We start from the raw sequence: 26,779 nt of genomic DNA, 5'->3' as shown, positions 1-26,779 counted from the left end.
GACCGCCACCTAGGCTCAAAGGGATCATGAGATTATTCATGCTAGAAACTTCCGTGTGCACCCGCAAGCTACTATGGGCTCTAACATAGTTGATTAAGTCGCGTGAGCTCTTGAAGAGGTAGACTAGCAGATGTAGGGGATGTAGGTTGGTACGGTCTACCCGGAGTAGAAAGTAAATGCTTTTGAAAGACTGTGTCTCGGTCATCCGTTTCTCAAACACCATGTAGTGCGAGAAATCAAGCGGAGGAGATCGAGTCTTGAGGGAGAAGTGCACAAACCTCTGCAGAGTGTATAAACTAATCATGGTTAGCCGTGTCCCCGGTTATGGACGTTTTGAGTATCTGGTACCTGGATTATCATGTGAATCTCATCATGTTACTTAATTAATCTTGTTGGGTGTAATGATGATGTTTAATTGGGATTGAGATGGAGTACCCTTCTCAAAGTTTAACAACAACCATGATAGTTAAATAAAATGTTATTCCTTTGCAGTAGCGAAAAATTGGCTTTATGCAAAACTGTAACCATAGAGCTTTCCACCAGCCATATATGCATGTAGTGTAGCATTATTCCTTCATTACTCTCTATGTGTTACATTGCCAGCATATTCCATGTGCTGACCCGTTTCGGGCTGCAACGTTCATGTTGCAGACTTTTCAGACAACGAGTAAGGTGCTTTTAGGTCGTGGTTCTATACTCAGTGATGCCGTTGGAGTTGATGGACTCGCTTATCTTCCAAGCCTTCCGGTGTTATCGTTACTAGATGGCCTTAAGCCATATTATTTGTAATAATTTCTCTTTTGAGACATTCGATGTAATAAGTGTGTGATTGCTACTCTGTTATAAATCCTTCAAGTACTGTGCGTGTCAGCATTACCGATCCAGGAATGACACTGATGCACAGAGATCAGACTGTTTGAGGTCTGGTCGCTACAATGTCAGTCGATGGAACCGGTCTCATGTACGTGGATATGTCAAGTTGGTCCGGGACGCTTCATCCCACAATACCGCCGAATCAAGAAAAGACCAAGGAAGGAAGCAATCTGAATATCAATCCCATAAACTCCTTTGTGTTCTACTCGTGATGTCATCTACGCATAAACCTAGCTCATGATGCCACTCTTGGGGAACGTTGCATGGGAAACAAAATTCTCCTACACTCACCAAGATCGATCTAGGAGATGAACATCTACAAGAGGAGACATTGCATCTACATACCCTTGTAGATCGCTAAGTGGAAGCGCATAAAACGCGGTTGATGTGGTCGTACTCTTCGCGATTCGATCATGATCCAATCCAATCTAGCACCGAATGGACGGCACCTCGTGTTCAGCACATGTACGGCTCGATGATGTCTCCTCCTTTTTGATCCAGCAAGCGAGGGAGGAGAATTAGATGGGATCTCAACCAGCACGACGGCGTGGTGGAGATGGTGGTGGAGCAATCCCAGCAGGGCTTCGCCAAGCGCCTTCGGAACTACGAACGAGGAAGCACGGGAGAGAGGGGAGGCTGCAGGGCGTGGGAATTGTTGTGTCCAGGCCTTGCCCCTCCTCCTCACTATATATAGGGGTGTTGGAGGGCTGGGGGCGCAGCCCTAGCCCCTCCTCCAAGGAGGCGAGGCGTCCAAAGGGGAAGGAGTGCCCTCCAAGCCAAGTGGAGGGCCCTCCTCCTTAGGGTTTCCCTTCCCCTAGGCGGATGGGCCTTAGGGGACTTGTGTGTCTGTCCCAATAAGGCTAGAACGCCCCCTTACAGCTCATGCACGCCCTAGGTGCTGGAGGGACCCTTCCGGACTCTTCCAGAACCCTCCGGAACCGCCTAGAACCTTCCAGAGCATTCCAAAAGCTTCACGGTACAATCCCGATAAAACCTGAAACGTTTTTGGTAGCCAAAATATGACTTCCCATATATAAATCTTTACATCCGGACCATTCCAGAGCTCCTCGTGACGTCCGAGATCTCATCTGGGACTCCAAACAACATTAGGTCACCAATGTGAATATCCTAATACTACTCTAGTGTCACCAAGCATTAAGCGTGTGGATCCTACGGGTTTGAGAATCATGTGGACATGACCGAGACACCTCTCCGGCCAATAATCAACAGCGAGACCTGGATGCCCATATTTCTTCCCACATATTCCATGAAGATCTTTATCGATCGAACCACGATGCCAAGGATTCAATCAATCCCGCATGCAGTTCCCTTTGTCCATCGGTATGTTACTTGCCCGAGATTCGATCGTCGATATCTCCATACCTAGTTCAATCTCGTTACCGACAAGTCTCTTTACTCGTTCCGTTATAAAAGATCGATGACCAACTACTTAGTCACATTGCTTGCAAGCTCATTGTGATGTTGTATTACCGAGTGGACCCCGAGATACATCTCCGTCATACGGAGTGACAAATCCCAGTCTTGATCCATGCCAACTCAATAGACACCCTAGGAGATACTTGTAGAGTATCTTTAGAGTGACCCAATTATGTTGTAATGTTTGATACACACAAGGCACCCCCGGTGTCAGTGAGTTGCATGATCTCATGGTCATCTGAATAGATACTTGACATGTAGAAAACGATAGCAATAAACTTGATACGATCATTTGCTACGTTCATAGTTTGGGTCTTGTCCATCACATCATTCTGCTAATGATGTGATCCCATTATCGAATGACAACTCATGTCTATGACTAGGAAACCATAGCCATCGTTGATCAACGAGCTAGTCCGGTAGAGGCTTACTAGGGACATGTTGTTGTCTATGTATCCACACATGCATTTGAGTTTACGGTCAATACAATGATATCATGGATAATAAACGATTATGATGAACAATGAAATATAATAATAACCACTTTATTATTGCATCTAGGGCATATTTCCAACAGAAACTGTCATAGTGAACAAGTTGTTGATTCACAGGGGCGCCACTAAATCTCACATCGGGTATTTGTAACATATCACGAATTCGGTAATTACAGGTTCGCTCAAATATTCATTCGTGTGGTATAGAGATCAATATGGATGCCCATGCTTCCGCTATTGATCATTGATCAGAAAGAGTTTCGGTCATGTCTATTCTTCACCGAACCTATAGGGTCACACACTTAAGGGTCATCTATCTGCTAAGTAATAGACAGGGAGTCCAAGAGATTGTTGCAAAAAAAGTTTTGGAGACAACAAAAAAGTTTCAGAGAGATAACGGTAAATGTTTTAGATACAAACTTCATACTGAAGGAATGCGTCCAAAAGTATTTTAGGAGGTGCCAAAATGTTCTGGACCTTCAGAAATTTCTGGGATTAAACAGACGCTGAAAAATATTTCATGAGAAGTTGTCATGAATAATGAAAACACTATTAGGGTACAACCCCCTTTTGTTGTCTTTTCGGATAGCCACCTTTCGGGGCTTTGTTCCAAAGTCAATGGGGGTGAAATGGGGTGGTGGGACCCCCTTTGGGGGGCCCCACACATGTTGGTCGACGCCAAGAGGAGCTCCTCCATCGAAATATCCCTTGTGCTTTTTGGTATTTTCCCATGGCCTCTACCCCTTGTTGGAGATATGCCCTAGAGGCAGTCATGTGATGATGATATTTCCCTATGTATTCATAAGTCTTTTGTATTGTCCTTGAACATCATCGATGATATGTATCAATAAGTATGTGACTTGTTTGTCAAACTATGTATTGTATGATGGTCGTTCAAATGGTCCCTAGTTGATAAGGTTATGCGGACACATACCCTTGATTAGTATATGACTCAGTTGATGACTATGTTTAACAAGTCATATGCAATGAGATACTAAACTGATAGTATGGACTCAGGGATGGAGATCACCGAGTCGGACAACCCACTTTGAGACGCAATGAGATATTGTCATCTGTTAGTCTCAAGTACAATGTCTACGGCATGTCCTAGACCGTAGGTCCTTGCATTTTCTCACGATGAGGAACAACTCACTTAGGGTCTATCAAACACTACTCCATAACTGGGTAGTTATAAAGGTAGCTTTCGGGTGAGTCGTGAGACATGCAGCGAGACATGGCTGACCAAGATGGGATTTGCCCCTCCTATTTTGAGAGATATTCTCTGGGCCCTCTCGAGTGATCAGATCCGGAAAGCATGGCCATGCGACTTGGGTTAAGTGTTAACCCGATTCGGCCATCTGTATCATAGTTTCAAGAAGAGAGGTCGAGCTACCACAAGGGTGACAAGTACTCGCCTTGAGCTCGACAACATATATCGTGAGGCAAAAGGAATATTGCATATAACACATTGTCGAGGTTTGTCTAACGACTTTGCGGACACATGGGAGTTGCCATGTTCTGCCAGGACCCGCTACCAACTATCGACTAGGGCCGTGTCCATGTGTACGTGAACCTATAGGGTCGCACACTTAAGGGGTTACATCCCATTCAGATTGGATTCGAGTGGAAATGGGTTTAGACTCCTAGTGGGTCTCAAGTGTTGAGCCCATCTCGGAGGCATATATATAGGGGAGTGGGCGCACATCTCGGAGGCCTATATATAGGGGAGTGGGTGCACCACTTAGGGTTCATCTTTCCTCCCGCTAGAGCTGCCGCCACTCCCCACGCCACATGCCTGGACCTAGCAGTTCACTACCCGACATTGCTCCCCGTACATGTGGATACCTTGGAGGCATCACATCCGCGGTGCTTGGACAAACCATTCAAGGGAACCGTGAGGTGCCGTTTGCGGGAGGTCACTGTTCATGGGTCTTCGCTGTTTGCAGGAGATCGACGACCCGAGGAGGAGACGCCTCGGGAGATCGACTACACGTATCACCAACTCTATTTCCGCTGCGGTAACTCGCGTCTAGTGGTAAACCCGATCCCGTTATCTATTTCCACCAGCATGATCTTGGGTGCGCGGTAGTTTTTTATATTAGGTGCTAGCATAGCGTACCGCATGTTCCAATAGTGGCATCAGAGCCTATGCTGCATGATATTATATTCGGGGTAGAATTTGCATATGATGACATGTAGATTGGTTTATGTACTGGCCGATGAGATCGGTTGTGTGAGGCAAAAGTAATATTGCATATAACACATTGTCGAGGTTCGTCTAATGACTTTGCGGACACATGGGAGTTGGCATGTTCTGCCAAGACCCGCTACCAACTATCGACTAGGGCCGTGTCCATGTGTACGTGAACCTATAGGGTCGCACACTTAAGGGGTTACATCCCATTCAGATTGGATTCGAGTGGAAATGGGTTTAGACTCCTAGTGGGTCTCAAGTGTTGAGCCCATCTCGGAGGCCTATATATAGGGGAGTGGGCGCACCACTTAGGGTTCATCTTTCCTCCCGCTAGAGCTGCCGCCACTCCCCATGCCCCATGCCTGGACCTAGCAGTTCACTGCCCGACATTGCTCCCCGTACATGTGGATACCTTGGAGGCATCACATCTACGGTGCTTGGACAAACCATTCGAGGGAACCGTGAGGTGCCGTTTGCGGGAGATCAACATTCACAAGTCTTCACTATTAGTAGGAGATCGATGACCCGAGGAGGAGACGCCTCAGGAGATCGACTACGCGTATCACCAACTCTATTTCCACTATGGTGACTGCGCGTCTAGTGGTAAACCCGATCCCGTTATCTATTTCCACCAGCATGATCTTGGGTGCGCGGTAGTTTTTTTTATTTGGCGCTAGCATAGCGTACCACATGTTCCAATAGTGCCATCAGAGCCTATGTTGCATGATATTATATTTGGGGTAGAATTCGCATATGATGATATGTAGATTGGTTTATGTACTGGCCGATGAGATCGGTTGTGGATGCGGCTTAAACTATGTCGGTATTTCCCCAAAGAGGAAGGGATGATGTAGCACAACTACGGTAGGTATTTCCCTCAGTGATGAGATCAAGGTTATCGAACCAGTAGGAGAACCACACAACACTACGTAAACGGTACATGCGCACAAAGAACAAATACTTGCAACTCGACGTAAAGAGGGGTTGTCAATCCCTCCCGGGTAAAAAGATAGATAAAATTGTAGTAGATTGGGTAAATAGATCTTGCGGGAATACAAGATAAAATAAATAATAATAAATTGCAGTAAGATATTTTTGGGTTTTTGGATTAATAGATTTGAAAATAAAAGTAAATAAAAATATATCTCGAAGGCGAATATGATAAAGAAGAGACATGGGGGCCATAGATTTCACTAGTGGCTTCTCTCCAGAAAAATAGCATACAGCGGGTAAACAAATTACTGTTGGGAAATTGATAGAACTTCAAATAATTATGATGATATCCAGGCAATGATCATTATATAGGCATCATGTCCAAGATTAGTAGACCGACTCCTTCCTGCATCTACTACTATTACTCCACACATCTACCGCTATCCAGCATGCATCTAGTGTATTAAATTCATGGAGAAACGGAGTAACGCAATAAGAACAATGACATGATGTAGACAAGATCTATTCATGTAGGAATAGACCCCATCTTGTTATCCTTAATAGCAACGATATATATGTGTCATTTCCCCTTCTGTCACTAGGATTGAGCACCATAAGATCAAACCCATCACAAAGCACCTCTTCCCATAGCAAGAAAAATTGATCTAGTCGGCCTAAGTAAACCAAAGATTCAAATAAAAAATACGAGGCTATAAGTAATCATGCATATAAGAGATCAAAAGACTCAAATAACTTTCATGGATAAAAACATAGATCTGATCATAAACTCAAAGTTCATCGGATCCCAACAAACACACCGCAAAAAGAGTTGCATGAAATAGATCTCCAAGAGACCATTGTATTGAGAATCAAAAGAGAGAGAGGAATCCATCTACCTACTAACTACGGACCCGTAGGTTTACAATGAACTACTCACACATCATTGGAGAGGCACCGTTGAGGATGATGAACCCCTCCTTGATGGTGTCTGATTGGATCTGTGGTTTATGAAACTTGCGGCGGCTGGAATTGTGTTTCGTCGACTCCCCTAGATTTTTTTGGAATATTGGGGTATTTATAGAGAAAAGAGGCGGTGCGGGAGGCCATCAAGGTGGGCACAACCCACCTGGGCACAAGGCACGCCTAGGTGGGTTGTGTCCCCCTCGGGCCACCCCTCTAGTACTTCTTTGGCCCATCTTGTGTCTCGTGGCCCAAAAAATTCTCCAAAAAGTTTTGCTGCGTTTGGACTCCCATTTGGTATTGATTTTCCGTGAAGTAAAAAACAAGCAAAAAAACAGCAACTGGCACTGGGCACTATGTCAATAGGTTAGTCCCAAAAAATGATACAAAGTTGCTATCAAATGGTTGTAAAACATCCAAGAATGATAATATAACAACATGGAACAATAAAAAATTATAGATACGTTGGAGACGTATTAGCATCCCAAGCTTAATTCCTGCTCGTCCTCGAGTAGGTAAATGATCAAAATAGAATTTTTGATGTGGAATGCTGCCTAACATGTTCATCACATATTCTTTTCTTTGTAGCATGGACATTTGGACTTTTATACGATTCAAAGTAATAGTCTAGTTTTGACATGAAGATTTCAATACTCAAGCATATCAACAAGCAACCACGTCTTCCAAAATATCAACACTAAAGCAAGTTATCCCTAGCCCATTATGCTCAATCATTGATCCATTCATGAAACACACTCGCATATTAGGTACACCCAATGCTCAAGTACGATCATAGTGCCCCTTAGTTGGTGCTTTATAAGAGAAGATGGAGACTCAAATAAAAATAAAAATTGCATAAAGTAAAAATAGAAAGGCCCTTCGCAGAGGGAAGTAGGTATTGGTAGAGGTGCTAGAGCTCTAAGTGAAAAATATAAAGATAAAAAACATTTTGGGTGGCATGCTTTTCCTGTCAATGAAAATGATCAAGTAGTTACCAATACTTTCCATGCTAGATATATCATAGGCGGTTCCCAAACAGAAAATAAAGTTTATTCCTTTTTCCACCATACTTTCAAATTCCACAGCTAACCGAATCCACGAGTGCCGTCCATACCAACACTTTCCAAGCAATTTATTATTTGACAACATAAAGTAAATTCATTTTTCATTTCGGGACTGGGCATCCCTAATACCTTTGCCATACTCAGGTGCAATGACAAGTGAATAAACAATCATCTTGAGAATAACAGATCTAGCATGGAAAAATATCAGCCACCCCCTTCCGTTTCATGAGCGGTACGAACACACAAAAAGGGAATTTATTTTGAAAATTAGAGATGGCACATACAAATTTGCTTAGAACGACAGAAGAATGCCACATATAGGTAAATATAGTGGACTCACATTGAAAGTGCATTATATCGACTAGAGGGGGTGAATAGGCGATTTTTACAAATTTGTCACTAAGGAATTTCAAGGCGAGGAAATTTCTAAGGAATGAACTACTTAGCAGCGGAATAGGTACTCAGATGCATGCATAACAAAATAGCAACACAATCATCATGATGAAATGAAACGTACACAATGTACAAGTAGTGTGTAAACAGGATAAGAAGGCTAAAGAACAGAGTGACTGAAGAATTAGGAATGAGGAAATTGAGAAAGTCTTCCGTCAAAGTCCTCAAATAGTAACGATCAAGTGCATCAACACATGTATGAGGAAAATGAAGGGTTGAGGAAATAGAACCAGTACTTGGTGAAGACGATGATTAGGTAGACCAGTTCCAACTGCTGTGACAGTCGTACGTCTGGTTGGAGTGGCTAGGTATTTAAACCCAAGGACACACAATCCCCACCGTATTCTCCTTGAGCTAAGATCACACAGACCTCGCCCAATCACTCGTGGTAAGTCTTCAGGTGACTTCCAAACCTTCACAGACTCGGTAACTCGGCGATCCATAATTTCCTCTTAGATGCTCTAGACCATGACACCTAACCATCTGGAGGATGCACAGTCCTCAAAGGTAATAAGTGTCGGTTCCACACAGGAACAATCTCTTCAGTGATGCTCAATCACTTTGGGTTTGTAGGTGTTTTGGTTTGGGTTTTCCTCACTGACGATTTTCGCTCAAAGTCCTCGGAGGATGGGATGCTCTCAATGAAAAGTGTCAGTTTGTCTTGGAGCAGCCAACCAACTAGTGGTTATAGGGGGGCAGTTATTTATAGCCTAGGGAGCAGCCCTACATGATAAGACATAAATGCCCTTCAATGATATGACCATTAGGTGGATAAGATATTTTGGGACAGCTGGCGCATAGCACAACAACGGTCGGAAATTTGAGCTCTCAAATTCCTCAGGGCTATCATGTTCCTCACTTGTAGGCAATCCGCACTGGCGAATTCCTAACTCCTCAGTGAGAACAAATTCCTTAGGGAACAGAAGATCTTTGTCTTTGTCACTGAAGAAATTGACTGAACTGTATGAGATTTCCAATGGCTTCACTCGAAAGGATTGGGTAGGTGTAGGATTTTGAGATGAGCATCACTTGGAAACTTTTCCTTTGTTTTACCTCGACCCCCTTTAACAGTACGGTGTTTCCTATGACTAAAGAAAGAGAAAATGAAACTACGAAACCAAAAGTCTTCACGCTTCATAATCCTCGCATGAATATCAAGTCTTCAATGGTCACACCAATTTCCACACTTTCAAAGTCTTCAAGAAAACCAAAGTCTTCAGCTGAAAACATTCATTTTTAGGGGTCGACTTTCATCGTAAATATCAAACTCCTCATAGACTTATAGACCTGTGTACACTCACAAATACATTAGTCCCTTAACCTATAAGTCTTCAATACACCAAAATCACTAAGGGGCACTAGATGCACTTACACACATGGTAAAACTGGTTTAAGGATTTTGGATGCGCAAGTAGTGATCATACTTAGTACAAGTGAAGGCTAGCAAAAGATTGAGAAGCATCCAACCAAGAAATGAAAAATCTTATAAGCAAGCATTAAGCATAACTAACACCGAATAATGCACCATAAGTAGGATGTAATTTCATTGCATAACTATTGGCTTTCGTTCTTGCATAGGGAATCACAAGCCTTAACATCAATATTCTTACTAAAGCATAATTACTCATCAACATGACTCACATATTATATCATCATATCGCAAAACGATTACAAAGAATCAAAGTTTATTTAGTCCAATGATCTTCATGAAAGTTTTTATTATATCCCTCTTGAATATCTATCACTTTGGGACTAATTTCATATGTTGCTTTTGATAGCTCAAACAAATCTAAGTGAAGAACATGAGCATAAAATTTTTCTTCTCTCAAAATAGTTTAAGTGAAGCATGAGAGAATTTCTTAAAAATTACTAACTCTCAAATAAATCTAAGTGAAACATGAGAGCATTTCTTTGAAGTTACTAAAGCACACCGTGCTCAAAAAGATATAAGTGAAGCACTAGAGCAATTCCATAGCTTGAAAAGATTTAAGTGAAGCATTGAAAGGATTGATATAGTTGACTAGAGGGGGGGGGTGAGTAGGCAACTAACAATTTTTAGCTTTTCTTTATCAATTTAATCTTTGCATCAAAGTAGGTTGTCTAGATATGCAACTAGGTGAGCAACCTATATGATGAAACAACAACAACAAGCACACAAGAAAGCAAGGGATATAACTCAAATAAGCTTGCACAAGTAAAGGCATGAGATAACCAAGAGTGGAGCCGGTCAAGATGAGGATGTGTTACCGAAGTTCCTTCCTTTTGAGGGGAAGTACATCTCCGTTGGAGCGGCGTGGAGGCACAATGCTCCCAAGAAGCCACTAGGGCCACCATATTCTCCTCACGCCCTCACACAATGCGAGATGCCGTGATTCCACTATTGGTGCCCTTGGAGGCGGCGACCAGACCTTTACAAACAAGGTTGGGGCAATCTCCACAACTTAATTGGAGGCTTACAACGACACCATGAAGCTTCACCATAATGGAATATGGCTCCGCGGTGACCTCAGCCGTCTAGGGTGCTCAAACACCCAAGAGTAACAAGATCCGCAAGGGATTAGTGGGGTGAATCAAATTTCTCTTGGTAGAAGTGTAGATCTAGGCCTTCTCAACCAATCCCTAGAAAATCAACAAGTTTGATTGGCTAGGGAGAGAGATCGGGCAAAAATAGAGCTTAGAGCATCAATGGAGCTTGGGGATGGAAGAGGTAGTCAACTCGGAGAAGAATACACCCCTTATATATAGTGGAAGAACAAATCCAACCGTTATCCACCAACTTTGCCTGCGAAGCATGGTACTACCGCACCGGAGGCGCGGTACTACCGCAAGGGCTCACGATACTACCGCAATGCTCTGCGGTACTACCGCCCATCCAGCAGAGGGCGGTAGAACCGCTGGTGCGGTACTACCGCTCCCCCTTGCGGTACTACCGCAAGGTAGAGATAGTCCATATTTGGGAGGGCACGGACATATAAAAATACATCCATGGCAACTTCCGCTGGGTTGGGATCTGTGCAAAAATCCGACACGGTAGTACCGCACACCTGGAGCGGTACTACCGCATAGGGCGCGGATGTAAAAAATTACATCCTCCCCTACTTCCGCGTGTGTTGCCGCGCCTGCCCAGAGCTCAGGTACTACTGTGCCTGAGGCGTGGTACTACTGTGTAGGGCGCGTATGTAAAAAATCACATCCGCCCCTACAACCGCTCGAGCCGCTGGGCCTGCCCTGGGGCCACGGTACTACCGCGCCGGGGACGCGGTACCACCGTGGGCACCTGCGGTACTACCGCAAGGGTCTGAGGTACTACCGCAAGGGCCTGCGGTACTACCGCTCCTGAGAGCAGTACTACCGCATGCCCCAATTCAGCAACACTAGGAGTCCTTCATTTCGTAGAAACACGGAAAAACAGAGGATGCTCCAAAGAGCCAAAGGAAAGGTGGTGCAAATAGAAAAGATGTGTACGTGATGATTCCACCCAAAACTTTCCAACGCGGACCCCCTCTCAATAGTACGGCTTTCCTACGACTCAAACCCACCAAAAAGAAACATAGAGAAACGCCGTATTCGATAGTCTTCGAGGGGCACCAAACCGTCTTGTGCTTAGACATGGTATATCTAAAATGCTCACTGCACACGATTAGTCTGCAAAAGCATTGTCATCAATTACCAAAACTACCAAGGGATAAATATGCCCTTACAATCTCCCCCTTTTGGTGGATTGATGACAATATGGGATTTGCACAAAGGGATATAAAAAGAACAAAGGCAAACCCCACATCTATAAAATATAGACGGGCTCCCCCTAGATGTGAGCTATCTAGAGAAGTGCTTTGGACTGCACAACACACATACTAGGCACTCCCCCTATATTTTATAAACAAGGCATATCTTTCAACAATAAAGCTAGCATTAAGCAAGGAGATAAGATCATAACTATGAGCAAAAAGTAAGATAGAATAGGCTCAAATGGTGCGCTAGAGTGCATATGTCTTACACCATATGATAGAAACTCTGGTCTCACAAGAACAAACCAAACCAAAGCAAACGAAGTCCAACGGAAAGAAAACAAAGTGACAAGACGAAAACACGACACACGACTCGCAAATCCCTACACTCTCCCCCCCTTTGGCATCGAGACACCAAAAAGGCCGAGAGGACACCTACGACACAAGTGGTGGCTTGAGCTGAAGTGATCACTCGCCATGCTCCTCATCGGACTCAGCAGCGGGCATGGTCTCCTCCACAAAATCTGTCCACTTGTAACCCTGGTTCGCCATCCATTCAGCCTCTAGGGTGATGAGCTCCTCGGAACCGCTGGTGACGTGCTCTCCAAAGGTCCTCAAGATCCTCTTGTCACGGCGGCGACTCTCCTTGGAAGCAATATGAGTCTTGTACTGCCCCTTGGCTTGCATGCAGAACAATGCCTTCATCTTGGCCTTTAGCTTCTTAGACCATGAGGGCTCAATAGAGGGAGGAGCATACCCAGAAGAACTGTCCTCATCCGCTTCCTCCTTCTCAATCTCATCCTCATCAACATTCATTCTAGCAGCCTTTGCCTCAGCACGAGCGGTGGTGTTAGCCCACTGAGGCTTGATGCGGAGCTTGACGGGGTCGTGACGGATCCAGTCAGGGGCAACAAACTCATCCTGGGGATAGAGCTTCTCCCAAGTCCCCGTGATCAAGAGAAATAGGTAAGGTCCATAGATGGGCACCTTACGGTTGAATACCGCAAACCGAAGATCGCACCACATGATGTGTGAGACATCAAGTGGTTGAGTCTGAGAGTGACGTGCCTCCTCACAAATGAGCATCATATCCACAAGATAGGCATGCACCTTGTCCTTGTCACCAATGTGAGGAAAGAGAGTGTTGCAGAAGATACGGTGCATGATGTCAAGGAACGAGTTCAACACCCACATCTTCTTGTCACTGGGAAGGCTCTTCTCAACAAGGAATGGCTGGAGCTTGTTCTTGTTAGCAGACTCAGGGTTGGCATAAGGGCAAACACCAACGGGCGTGTCGAGCCCCTCATCAGGCACCTGAAGTAGATTCATGGAGTCCTTCCACTTAGCAGTCATCCATTGTCCATTGGTCATCCAGGTCATGGACCGTTCCGTATTAGAATTGAAGTGGACCGAGGCAAAGAACTGGTCCACAATCTCAGGGTCAAAGTCCAGGTGGAAAGAGATCACATCCTCAATGGCAAACTGCTCCACCAGGTCCAAAGCCTCACCAAAATAGGCACGATGTTTGTCCTCCCTCATGTGATTCATGTCAATCCAGTGCACATCAACATAGATGTTCTGCTTGGCCTTGATCACATCCAAATAAATGAGATTCTACTGCTTGGTCCAGAACAGATCATTCCCTCTGAATTTGGCACGAGGATTCACATAGGGGTTGATCTTCCTTCGAGTAACATACTCAGCAAGTGGTATCTCATCCATGCCCATGGAGGGCTCCTTGTCCTTGGTGGCGGTGGTCTTGGTTCTGCGGTGAGGGGCATTGGAGCCCTCTGGAGCTTCATCTTGGTTGTGCAGACGTTTGGAGCCAGTGTCACGGCTGGGATTTGAACGACGTTGAGGACCGGAGCCACCACCTATGACACGAAACACAAACACACGCAAGAGAAGCGAGGAAGGTCAATGCAAAGACCACATCAAGCAGGTGAAATAAGTAGAACTAGCATTGGGTAATTGCCACGTGGGAGATTTGACAACAACAGTAGTACTGCATGGATGCGTGGAACTAAAATTTTAGTGCTGCTCCTAGCCACGGTAGTACCGCGCTAGGATGGCACTGTAGTACCGCGCCTTGGAACGGAAATAAAATTTTAGTGCCGCGCCTCGGGCGGTAGTACCGCATGGGGGGCGCTGTAGTACCGCACGGTGTCAGATCTGAACCACCAGCGGATCTGAGCACAACTGTGACAACAGAGCGGTACTACGGTTGATCAAATCTACCACGGGGAAACATACCAAGTACCATCTCTACGCATTACTACTCTCCCACATCCTGCTCTTGCAAAGATTTGGCCTAAAATCTCAAGAACAACATGCATCTCCCCAAAACCTAGAAACAAAAGAACGAACCAAAGAGAGAGGTATTTGGGGAAAACCTTGTTCCATGGCAAGAGGGAGTGGTGGGGAACGATCCCACCGGACGGAATGCAAGGAGAGCGGCCGAAGACGGAGATGCGACGAGGTTCTTTGGTGCCGTTCTTGGGCAGGAGAGAGAGAGAGAGACTGCATTGGGAAAAAGAGTTGAATGGGTATGGGGGAGTTAGAACTCCCCCTGCCCGCTCTTAACCCCCACGCGCTCGCGTCAGCGCGGTAGTACCGCGTGTCATCGCGGTAGTACTGCCCCGGCGGAAGTACCACTCCTCTAGCGGCAGTAAAAAATTACTGCCGTGCTGGGTGCGGTAGTACCGTGCGCAGCTCCTGTGGTAGTACCGTGGCGAGCCAATGTAGTACCGTGGACCCAAGAAAATGCAAGTTTCAAAAACAGAGAAGAAAGTGGCCTTTGCAATGCAACCTACAAGAGAGCAAACACACTAAAGAGCTAAGACAACACACGCAGGCTCGACACGAAGAAAGAAAGGCAAGGGACTACATAGACTAAACACGCAACACAACTCCCCAAAGAGAGGGCGGTGGCCGGAGCAACCTATGTTAGAGTCAATTGGTATGGCATCGTGAAGAATTATCCTTGGGCCCATGACCAAAACTCGTCTTTGAAGCACAAGTACCATCAACAATGGCTAATGTGAAAGAGTTGATCAAATTTATGCATAATGAGGGGAGGGAGAGTTCATTGAGAAAACAACACTCCCCCTATTTCCATGCCTACACCTAAACAAGATAACAAGTTGAGTATGGTGAGGTGTGCAAGGGTTCAAGCAATATTTCTCGAATCAATGATATTTAGCTCATGCCTTAACACACGAAATCGTGCTTCATCTAAGGGCTTTGTGAAAATATCTGCAAGGTTATCATGAGTGTTGACATAGTTGAGCTCGATCTCCCCTCGCCTAATGTGATCCTGGATGAAGTGATACCGAATCTCAATATAATTCGTCTTGAAGTGTTGCACGGGGTTGAGAGAAATCTTGATGGCACCTTCATTATCACACCAAAGAGGCACTTTGTCACAAATGTGTCGGGGGTTGGGTGCGACATATGCCAAAGGATGGCTTATCATGGTGGGGGCGAGTAGAACATCGCCGGTGCCTGGAAACGGGATGAGGCGAAGACATGCACGCCGGCGAATCTTACCCAGCTTCAGGGCTCTCCGAGGAGATAACACCCCTACTACTGCTCTGCGGGGTCTCCGCATGATCACTAAGGCAAAGTGACTACAATGGTGCTCCTAGAGCTGTATCGGGAGGCAGGAGAGGGCAAGGCTAGTTCTCTCCTCCCTATGCAATCTGGTCTATCTCTATCAAGGTCCGAACCCTTTGCATGGGTGCCTCGGGGGGTTTATATAGGCCTACCCCCCGGGGGTACAATGGTAATCCGGCTGGGCGCGGGTCCCAGCCATCTGTCTCTCAGACCTCTGTCCTTCCCGCCAGCTTCTGGGGCCCGCCGACTGGCGGGTCCCGCGGACAGGCTTGACACTGTAGCGGCACTCCTGATGACGCAAGCTTGGTCATTGGGTCATGTCAACAGTGCCGCCGTCTATCGGGCGATCGTTGTCGCCATTCCCCATCCCATCTGGTTAATGGCCCGTGGGGCCCTGGAGAGGAATCGGCCGACTCTAGGGAGGCCGACTCCCACAGGTCTGTCTTCGGGCGCTCAGGCCGCCTTCGGTCCACCCAATAACAAGTGGCCCCGTGGTCTTCGGGTCGTACAGGCCGGCGTCGTGGGCACAGTGCGTTGGGCACTATGGCTGAGGTCAGGGCAGGCATGGCAACAGTGCCGCGCCTCGCCGGAGATCTTCCAGCGATACGGCTCACTGTAGCCACGCCGGTCGTTCATAGGTAGGGGGCAACGGCCACGCCGTGACCGTACCCCGCATCGTGCTTCGAGATGAGGGAGGAGTCATGGGCCGACTCCCCATAGTTGGCCTCTATGGAGGTCGCCAGCTTGGAGTCGGCTTATCCCGGAGTCGTTGTCTGGGACTCGGCTTGTCTTGGAATCGGCTCCTGGGACTCGGCCTGAGGGGCGCGGCCTGCCCCGATGTCTTGAAAGGTCCTGGGACTCGGGTTGGCCTACCCGTGGCCCATTACTCCGACAGTAGTCCCCGAAGCTGGTGAAGCCCCGCGGACGCTGCATGGTGGGGCTTCAACAGCTTCAACCTCCCTGGAGCGGACTCTGGAACTTGGCTACCGTCTTCTCTTGGGCCGACTGTCGAGAGTCTGATTTTTTCTAGCGAGGAGCCGCATCTTGAAAGTCGCGGCGGGAAACCAGGCGGCATGCCTGATACGCTTCCCTGCTGCCATCGAGGCAGTCCTATCGCGTGGCGCCACGTGGAGAGGACAGTCTGCCTGCCCATGCGCGTGACGGGACGGGCTGTCAGGCGGGGTCCGCCACTACCGTGCCTCGGGATATGAACGGATCCGTTGCGGCCGTGGACGGTTGGTTTCCCCATGTTGTTACTGCGCGCAGTAACTTCATGGGGTAAATCATGGGGCGGCGTGGGGCATCGTGCGCAGTTAATCCCATGCCCGCCCCCTCGGCTTCTCAGCCCATAGGGCTATAAGTAGGCGGGGGGGAGCGGGGCGGCACCGCACGCGCACCCTTCTCCCCCATTCCCCCGCCTCATCTTGCCTTCTATCCCTCCTGCCTCCACCATTGAGTGAGAGCACTCCACACCACGGCGATGAGCTCTTCCTCCGCCGCGGCCCCCGCCGTGCGCTCCGGCGTGTGGGACAGCTCGAAGGTGGAAGAGGAACACATAGAGTTCCTCCGCCAGACACGCCGTCTCCCCAGCGTGGACCTCGTGCGCGCCCGCCCCGCGCCGGAGGGGGAGACCCGACCGGCGCCGGAGGAGGGCGAGCGGGTCATCTTCCGCTCGCACCTCATGCGCGGCCTGGGGCTGCCGGCGAGCGGCTTCTTCCGCTCGTTCTTGGAGTTCCACAGCCTTCAACCGCACCACCTCACTCCGAATACGATGGTGTTGCTCTGCGCCTTCGCCACTCTGTGTGAAGGTTTCCTCGGTGTTCTCCCCACCCTCGAACTGTGGGGAGAATTCTTCTCTTCTAAGCTCGGCACGCAAGTCGCCGGCATACCGGCTCAGTGCGGCACCTACATCGCGGTGCGGCGCTCAACAGCCGACAACCCATTTCCTCCCATCGCGCTGATCAAATCGGTGAAGATGTGGCAGCGCTCATATTTCTACGTGAAGAACCTCTCCTCCGACGGCGAGTGGGTCAACCTGCTGCCGTACAACGCCGCCCCCCTAACTGGGAGGCTCCCCAGCTGGTCTCACCGAGTCAAGACGCTGACTCCCACCAGAGCCGCCACCGCAGCGCGACTCCGAGTCTTGACGCAGTCGGAGGGTCTCGTCGGGGCCGACTTGCTGGCCGTCTTCGTGGCGTGCCGAGTTCTCCCGCTCCAAGGCCGGCCTCACCTGATCTGTCATATGAGCGGCCTCCGAGACCCAAGTCGGATGAGCACCAAGGAGATGCCCCGCAAGGAGGTGGCGAACTTGGTGAACCATATCGCGCACTGCGAGTTCGAGGAGGACTGGCAGTTCGGCAAGGAGCCGTACTCGCGCGACAACCCCCCACCAGTGGTAAGTCGCGTCCCCCTATTGTTTTGTCTTCTTTGCGGCCGACTCCGGCTTCTGACTCTTGTCGGTTTCTTCTGAGCTAGAACCCCCTCATGCAGCCTGCAGCCGGCGCCACGAGACAGCCCCGCGAGTATGTTCCCGATCGTGCGGACAGCAACGTCGACGACCCCGACTTGGGGGCGGCGGCGATGGAAGCCTACGCCGAAGGCGGGGGAGAAGGAACAGAGGGCGTCTTCAGGCCCTCGGCCACCTTCGCCGACTAGCCTGACGTCGACGCCGACGGGGAAGTCGCCCTGCGCCACCAGCCGAGGGCCGGCTTGTCGGGCGTCAGCCCCTCCGCCGGCCTGTCTGGCCAAGGCGGCGCGAAGAGGTGTCACGCCGGGCCGAGTGCATCCGGCGGCAAATTGAAGAAGCTCAAGAGGGCGGCCGCCGCGACCAAGCGGGAGGAGGCGGCCGCGAAGACCAACCGCTTCCGAAGGGAAGTGAGAAGGCCGCCGCTAGTCTCTGCGTAAGTCTTTATGCTCTTTATTTTCCTTTGTTGAATCTTGTCCGAGTCTTCTTTTATTCTCCCTCTGTTCTTCTTCAGGGCCCCTCTTTCCCTTGAGAGAGTCGCCGTCCCCTCCGTCATGGGGTCGGCAGATACGTCCGCCAATACTCGGCGGGCCGATCCCGCCGCCGACCTCCGGGAGGCAACGGAGCGAAATGCGCGGGAGAAGCGCGACGAGGAGGAGGCCGACCGCCTGGAGAAGGCGCATGCCAAGAAGGCGGATGCCAATGCCTAGAAGAAGCTGGAGGATGCCGAAGCCGCCCTTGCAGCGAAACGGCGTGCCGAGGAGGCCGCGCGTCGCTGATCGGCGATGCTCGTCCCTTCATTGTTGTCTGCGCCGCCGCCTCCGGAGTTCACGGGGCAGACCGGAGAGGCCGGCACCGAGAACCCCCTCGTGGAGAAGGAGAGCGGCGAGGCTGCTATGTCGGGCACTCTCGTGCCGCCACCGCTGCGTCCGCCGCCATCTGGGAGACCGCACGGCAAACAGCCGGTGGGTCAGTCGGAGCCGCCGATCACGGACGAGGCCGAGGCGCGGCTGCTTCTTCAAGTCGCCTCGCCGGTGCGCCGCCGTCTTGAGAGGGCGACCTCGGCGCCGCGACCTTGGGAGACTGGCGCTGCCAGCTCGGCAACCCTAGATGCCAAGGCCACAAGCGCCGCGCCCACCGGATGGTTGCGCGGAGGCGGCACCGGGCCGCTGAACCAAGCGCTCCTGGACGTTCAGGCAAAGCTGCGCGCTGAAGGCGACACCCTTCAAGCTTGCACTAGGGCGCATCTGGCCGCGCGGACATCCGTCCGAGTACGTTTCCCTCTTCTTTTTGATCCTTGTTTTTCTCTGTGGGGGCGCGCCAGCGCACCCACTGGGTGTAGTCCCCGAGTTCCGGGCCGGCTGCTGAGCAGGCGGTTCGGAACTCCCTCTGGCGAGTTCCAAATACTAACTTTGTCTCCATTGACTTATTGCAGGAGTATCATAACCTCCGCGCCACTGCCTTCAACCGCAATGTTGAGGAGTTGAACAAGCGGACCGCCGACTTGACGGAAAGCCAGAGTAAGCTCTTTTTCCTTTTCATTGCGGGGGCGCGCTGGCGCACCCGCGGGCTGTAGTCCCCGAGATTCGGGCCGATTGCTGAGCAGTCGGGCCGGATCTTCCCGACGATCTACTTTGCTGACGACTTATTTGTCTCTTCTTTCGTTCTTCAGGCGCCAACGCCGCTCTTCAGGAGCAGCTAGGCGAGGCCAATACCGCCGGCATGCCAAGGAGGAGGAGTGTGGCAGGCTTGCCACGGAGCGCGACCTGCTGGCGGCGCAGCTGGCCGAGCAGAAGGAGCTGCTCAAGAAGGCGCAGGACGAGGCCGAGAAGAGGGAGACCGCTCTCCTGGCCGAGTTTGAGAGCGAGCGCTCCTCCTGGACTGACAAGGAGGCGATGCTGACCTTCGGCTTCCACGAGATCGAGGATATCGTTGATGGTAAGTTTCTTTCGTTTCTTCGGGCTTCCGACTATGCGTTAGGCCGACTTCTGATTTTTCGACTTGCTTCTTTTTTGTCTTGGCAGACTTCTTCCCTGGTCACTCGCAGGCAGTCCCTTTGGCCATCGAGGCTGCTCGAGAGGCGCGAAGGGCAAGTGGTGAGGAGATCGCCGCTAACGCCCCCCGAACCATCGATGAGGAGCTTCTAAGCATCGAAGCCCGTCTTCGTCCGGCTCACCGGCTGTTGCGCCGGCTTCAACGTGCTGGTGCCCAGGCGGTTGCCACCCTGTGGCCAGACATGCCGGCTCTGCGCACCGCCAGTCGGACCGCCGACTGGCTGGAAGTCACCGCCGGCCGTCTTGAGGCTTGGAAGGGCTCCTCGGCCCGGGCCGGAGCACGCCGGGCCTTGGAGTTCGTCAAGGCGTGGTATCCAGGGATGGACCTGGACCGTCTGGCCGCGTTCCGGTCAGAAGCCCAGGCCGAGCTGGAGGCCGTGGAGGGCGTTGAGGGAGTCCCGGACTAGGGGGTGTCCGGACAGCCGGACTGTCATCGTCCGCCGGACTCCAAGACTACGAAGATACAAGATTGAAGACTCCGTCCCGTGTCCGGATGGGACTTTCCTTGGCGTGGAAGGCAAGCTTGGCGATACGGATATGTAGATCTCCTACCATTGTAACCGACTCTGTGTAACCCTAGCCCTCTCCGGTGTCTATATAAACCGGAGGGTTTTAGTCCGTAGGACACAACATCCATTACAACAATCATACCATAGGCTAGCTTCTAGGGTTTAGCCTCCTTGATCTCGTGGTAGATCCACTCTTGTAATACACATCATCAATATTAATCAAGCAGGACGTAGGGTTTTACCTCCATCAAGAGGGCCCGAACCTGGGTAAAACATCATGTCCCTCGTCTCCTGTTACCATCCGCCTAGACGCACAGTTCGGGACCCCCTACCCGAGATCCGCCGGTTTGGACACCGACATTGGTGCTTTCATTGAGAGTTCCTCTGTGTCGTCCCCGATAGGCTCGATGGCTTCTTCAATCAACAACAACGCTGTCCAGGGTGAGACTTTTCTACCCGGACAGATCTTTGAATTCGGCGGCTTTGCTCTGCGGGCTAATTCACTTGGCCATCTGGAGCAGATCGAAAGCTACGCCCCTGGCCGTCAGGTCAGATTTGGAAGCCTAAACTTCACGGCGGACATCCGCGGAGACTTGATCTTCGATGGATCCGATCCGCAACCGAGCGTGCCGCACTGTCACGATGGGCATGATCTAACTCTGTCGCCGGACAACACCTTGGAGGCCGCACACGAATCCGCTCCAACCCATAGTCTGGAGCCGATCGCGCAGATCGAGGACGGATGGTTGGACACCTCCTCAGGAGCCGCGACTTCCACGGCGATGGAGCCAAACACTGACCTTGTTCCCTATAAAGCTCGTGACTCCGAGGTGCCGGACTCACTGCCGGACTCTGGACCTCCTGCGCCCCTGCCAATCGAATCCGATTGGGCGCCGATCATGGAGTTCACCGCTACTGACATCTTTCAGCACTCACCCTTTGGCGACATCTTAAATTCGCTAAAACATCTCTCGCTATCCGGAGAGCCCTGGCCGGATTATGGCCAGGATGGTTGGGATGCGGACGATGAAGAAATTCAAAGCCCACCCACCACCCACTTTGTAGCCACTGTCGACGATCTAACCGACATGCTAGACTACGACTCCGAAGACATCGACGGTATGGACGACGATGCCGGAGACGATCAAGAACCAGCGCTCACAGAGCACTGGAAGGTCACCCCAACCCATGATGTAAATATGGTGGATACCCCAAAAGGAAGCGATAACAAGGACCAACGGGGTGCGGCAAAGGATAATCCCGCCGATAAACAACCAAAACGGCGACGTAGACGCCGCCCTAAGTCCTACCTCGACAACAACAACGCTCCTAATGACCCAGCAATAGAGCAGAGCAAACCAGTGGACGACGAACATGGAGCCAAGCAACCGTCCGAACAGGACAAGTCGGATAATCAATCCATGCCCGGCGAAACCAACAGTCCAGACGACCTCACGCCAGACACACCACCGGAGAATAAGAGCCTTCGGAAAAGACTCGTCGCCACTGCAAGAAGTTTGAAGAAGGAAAAACGGAAGCTCAAAACAGCGGAAGACATACTCAGAATGAGGTGGAGCAAAGTGCTCAAAACCGCAGACAAATACGGCAATGGCCATCAATCAAAGAGCTACCCGAAGCGCAAGCTGCTGCCAGAATTTGACGAGGAAGCCATAGAGCCTCCACAGTCAAAAAACAAAGAGGCCTCCTGGCCGGATAGACGGCCAGATGATAGGCCAAAATCCACAAGCGGCGCCGCACACAAGCCGACTTATGATCCTGGGAAAACAGATGGCCCAGCCAGGTCCATTTACGGGCCAAAAAAGAGGGCCCCAGGAAGCAACACAACACGCCAAGTGTTCGAAGACAGCGGTACACCCAAATACAGGGGCGCCGCACACCCACTATGTTTCACCAATGAGGTGCTGGATCATGAATTCCCAGCAGGGTTTAAACCCATAAACATAGAGGCTTACGACGGAACAACAGACCCTGGAGTCTGGATAGAGGATTATATACTACACATACACATGGCTAGAGGAGATGACCTCCACGCCATAAAATACCTACCCCTCAAGCTCAAAGGGCCAGCTCGGCATTGGCTCAAAAGCCTCCCAGAAAACACTGTTGGAAGTTGGGAAGAGCTTGAGGACGCGTTCAGAGCAAATTTTCAAGGGACTTATGTCCACCCTCCGGATGCAGACGATCTAAGTCATATAACTCAACAGCCCGGAGAGTCAGCGCGCAAATTCTAGAACAGGTTCCTTACTAAAAAGAACCAAATAGTCGACTGTCCGGACGCCGAAGCCTTAGCAGCTTTTAAACACAACGTCCGAGACGAATGGCTCGCCAGACACCTCGGCCAAGAGAAGCCGAGGACAATGTCCGTGCTAACAAGCCTCATGACCCGCTTTTGCGCGGGGGAAGATAGCTGGCTAGCAAGATGCAGCACTAGCGACCCAAGTACATCCGAGATCAGAGATGGAAATGGAAAATCACGGCGCAGAAAAGATCAACGCCGGAATAAAGAGAAAAGCCCAAAGAACACGGCGGTCAACGCCGGATTCAAAAGCTCGCGGCCAAACAACAAAACACTGCCTCTTAAGGACAACAGTGACGAGCTATCCAACTTAAATAAAATTTTGAATCGGATATGTCAAATCCACAGTACCTCCGGAAGGCCTGCAAACCACACCCACCGAGATTGTTGGGTTTTCAAACAGTCCGGCCGACTCAACACCGAACACAAGGGGCTTGACGCACCAAGCGAGGACGACGACGAACCCCACCAGCAGGGCACCGGAAAACAAAAGACTTTCCCACAAGAAGTCAAAGCAGTAAACTCACTTCATGTGATAATACGGAAAAACAATGCGGCACCCGCTAAGATGGGTCTCGCACGGTCCACCCCAGCGGAACCTCGAGATTGGATGTCAAAACCAATCACTTTTGACCACCTGGATTATTCCAGAAGTGTTCGAAATGCAGGATGGACTGCTCTGATATTGGATCCTATAATCGACGGACTACAATTTACACAAGTCCTGATGGACGGCGGCAGCGATTTAAACCTGCTATATCCGAACACAATCCGCAAGTTGGGGATAGACCTTACTAAAATTCGACATAGCCGCACTTCCTTTAAAGGAGTGACGCCAGGCCCTTACGCCAAGTGCACAGGCTCCTTATTACTAGAAGTTGTGTTCGGGTCACCGGACAACTTCCGACGCGAAAAGCTAATCTTCCATGTCGCCCCATTCAAAAGTAGCTATCAAGCACTACTGGGACGCGAAGCTTTTGTCCGCTTTAACACAATACCACATTACGCGTCTCTTACACTTAAAATGCCCGGTCCACGTGGCATCATTTCATTAAGAGGGTCATCTAAAGACCCCGGACACGGCTAGACGAGTCCGGCATAAATAAGCTAGGGGCTCCCTAGCCGCACACCCCTTCACAAGGGGCTGTGCGTATAAGCAATAATGAGCTAATATAGACTCCGCTTTATTTATTTATTGATATTTTTCATACACTTTTTCGCACGATTTCCTTTAAAACTAAGTTCCTCTCTTTTTACAGATGAACACCGTGCACACCCGTCCAGGATAACGGCACAACGGAGACACAGGCACAGACGTGCAGTAGGGACCTGTTGCTAGGATTCTTTTCAGATTAAGACCCTGCGTAAACCTTTTTTACTGTCTCTTGTTGCTATAATCCCCTGGTTTTTCATGATAACCAGAGAGGAGACTGACGTTTTGGCATCGGCCGCGTCAGAGTACCTCGCCCGTACCTGGACACAAGGGGCTTAGGGCATTGTTTCGCCCATTATTATAAAGACCGAACACCTTAGGGAGTGTTCGGCGTCTCGAGTTAGGCATTATATGCATCAGCTCCGAATCATGTCTTTGGTCAAATGTTGGGTTTGCCCGGCTCCTGTGTTTTGCTGCCTTACGTTCCGTATCATCGGCTAACGCGGCACCAGGAGAACTACTGCGATTGTGCCCCAGTTCGGCTGGGCGAGCACCTCAGTAGAGAAAGCCGAAAACTGACTGTCATGATACAGCGAGAGACTGGTCAACCACTCGATCGACCACCGGAATGTTTAGAATTCCTCCGCTTTGACGAAGGACCGTTTCCCGGTCAGGCACACACGCGCCCCGAAATCGGAGAGCGCGGTGCCCCCAGGGGCTATATCGTAGCCCCACCCTCGAACTCCAATGGCTAAGTGAAAGTGATAAAGCATCATAGTCCGGTTGCCTCGTTTGCTACGCTACCACCTCCTCAACAGGACCGAGACGTCGGATTAAGTGTGAAAATGCGCTATTTTTGCGAACACCCCCGCACCTTGTGCGTGGGGGCTGAAGCCGAAGACTGCCATCTTTCAGGTTATACACACGTATACATAAACGGCCGCATAGGAGATATTTCAATACTTGGAACGCACAAGTATAAAAAGCGATTACATCATAACCATTGTTTTACAAAATAAAACGTTCATTTGAACGTGACATTTTTCGAGCACTGCGACTCTATTACACGAGCACCACGCATAACTTCCCCAAAATAGTGCTCGGCGGGTAACCGGCTTTCGTCCGAACCCTGGGTTGCAACAGCGGTGGCATCCATCTCTGTCCAATGTGTCTTCACACGGGCAAGGGCCATCCGCGCACCCTCTATGCAGGCCGACCGCTTCATCTCCTTGATATGCGGCACCGCCCCAAGAAACTCCTGCAATAAGCCAAAATAGCTCGTCGGCTTGGGCCTCTCCGGCCAGACATGAGTCACGATATCCGTCATGGCAAGTCCGGACAACCTATTCAGCTCAGCCCATTCGGCCAACCGATCGGTCAGCGGAAGTGAACGATCCGGACTATGGAATTGAGACCAAAATAGCTCTTCCGTCTTGTGATCCTTCTGACTTCGGAAGTGCACAACGGCATCCGCCGCACTCGCCGCTAAGTCCATATATGGATCCTCCGGACCCCACAGCTGGCCAAGCTGGGCATACTTTGGATCCGTAAACCTGCGGCGTAGCAGAAAAGGCTTGCCAGCCACAATGTCTCCGGCCTGACGCAGCTCCTCCTTCATAGCCCGCATTGCAGAACGGGCATCCTTGGCTTCGGCGGTGGCCTTCCCCAGGTCTTCTCGCTCCGATAGGCGCTCCTTTTCAAGAGCCTCATTGCGGTCGGTAGCATCCTTCAATTTAACGGCCAATTCGGCCATCTCTTCCCTGCTTCGGCAGTGTGCAGCCCTTTCGGCTTCTAACTCCTCGGCCGCCCTCGAGGCAGCCGCATCACTCCTTCTGGCTTGCTCCTTGGCTTGAGCAAGTTCTGCCCGAAGGCTCTCCACAGCAGCAGCACCATCTGCGTCAAGCATAAATATTGTAAGAGGTGGGCTTTAGCTCCCTTAATAGGTGACTGCGGAGAACAATTTACCTTGCGACTCGTCAAGTCGCTTGTTGACTAGCACGATGTCTGCATCCGCAACATCGAGTTGCCGCATTAATTCAGCAACTCCATCAGTCCGGCTAGCCCCCGGACTATCCGCCACCTGCATAGGAAAGGCGACACTCAATACCTGCGATTTTGATCCTCGGCACGCTGTCGCTTTCGACAACCTACCGAGTCTCAGGGGCTACTATCTGTACAGGGCGCACTTTATGTGTAAACCTGTCAAAAAGGGGTGTCATTTTTAAATACCTCAAATCCCGCCAGCAAACTCCTGAAGGCATTATGCAATCCGCTTTCGGCGGACGAAATCCTTCTAATCACCGTACTCATCAATGCACGGTGGTCTTCTGAGATGGACGCCCTCTCAAGCAGAACCTTCAGCTCCCCCGGCCGAACACTAGTCGGTGCCGAACTCTTCGGCTCTGCCGGGCTCGGGGATACCCTCCGTGACGACACTTCAGGCTCGTCCGCCCTATCCGATGGCGCAGCAGACGGAGGCGTCTCGCTCTCCATCATCTCCGGACGAAGATCCCCCGAAGACGAGCTCATCT

The sequence above is a fragment of the Triticum aestivum genome, chromosome 3B (assembly GCF_018294505.1).
Source record: "Triticum aestivum cultivar Chinese Spring chromosome 3B, IWGSC CS RefSeq v2.1, whole genome shotgun sequence".
Classification (NCBI taxonomy): domain Eukaryota; kingdom Viridiplantae; phylum Streptophyta; class Magnoliopsida; order Poales; family Poaceae; genus Triticum; species Triticum aestivum.
Note: the sequence above shows the minus strand (reverse complement) of the source record.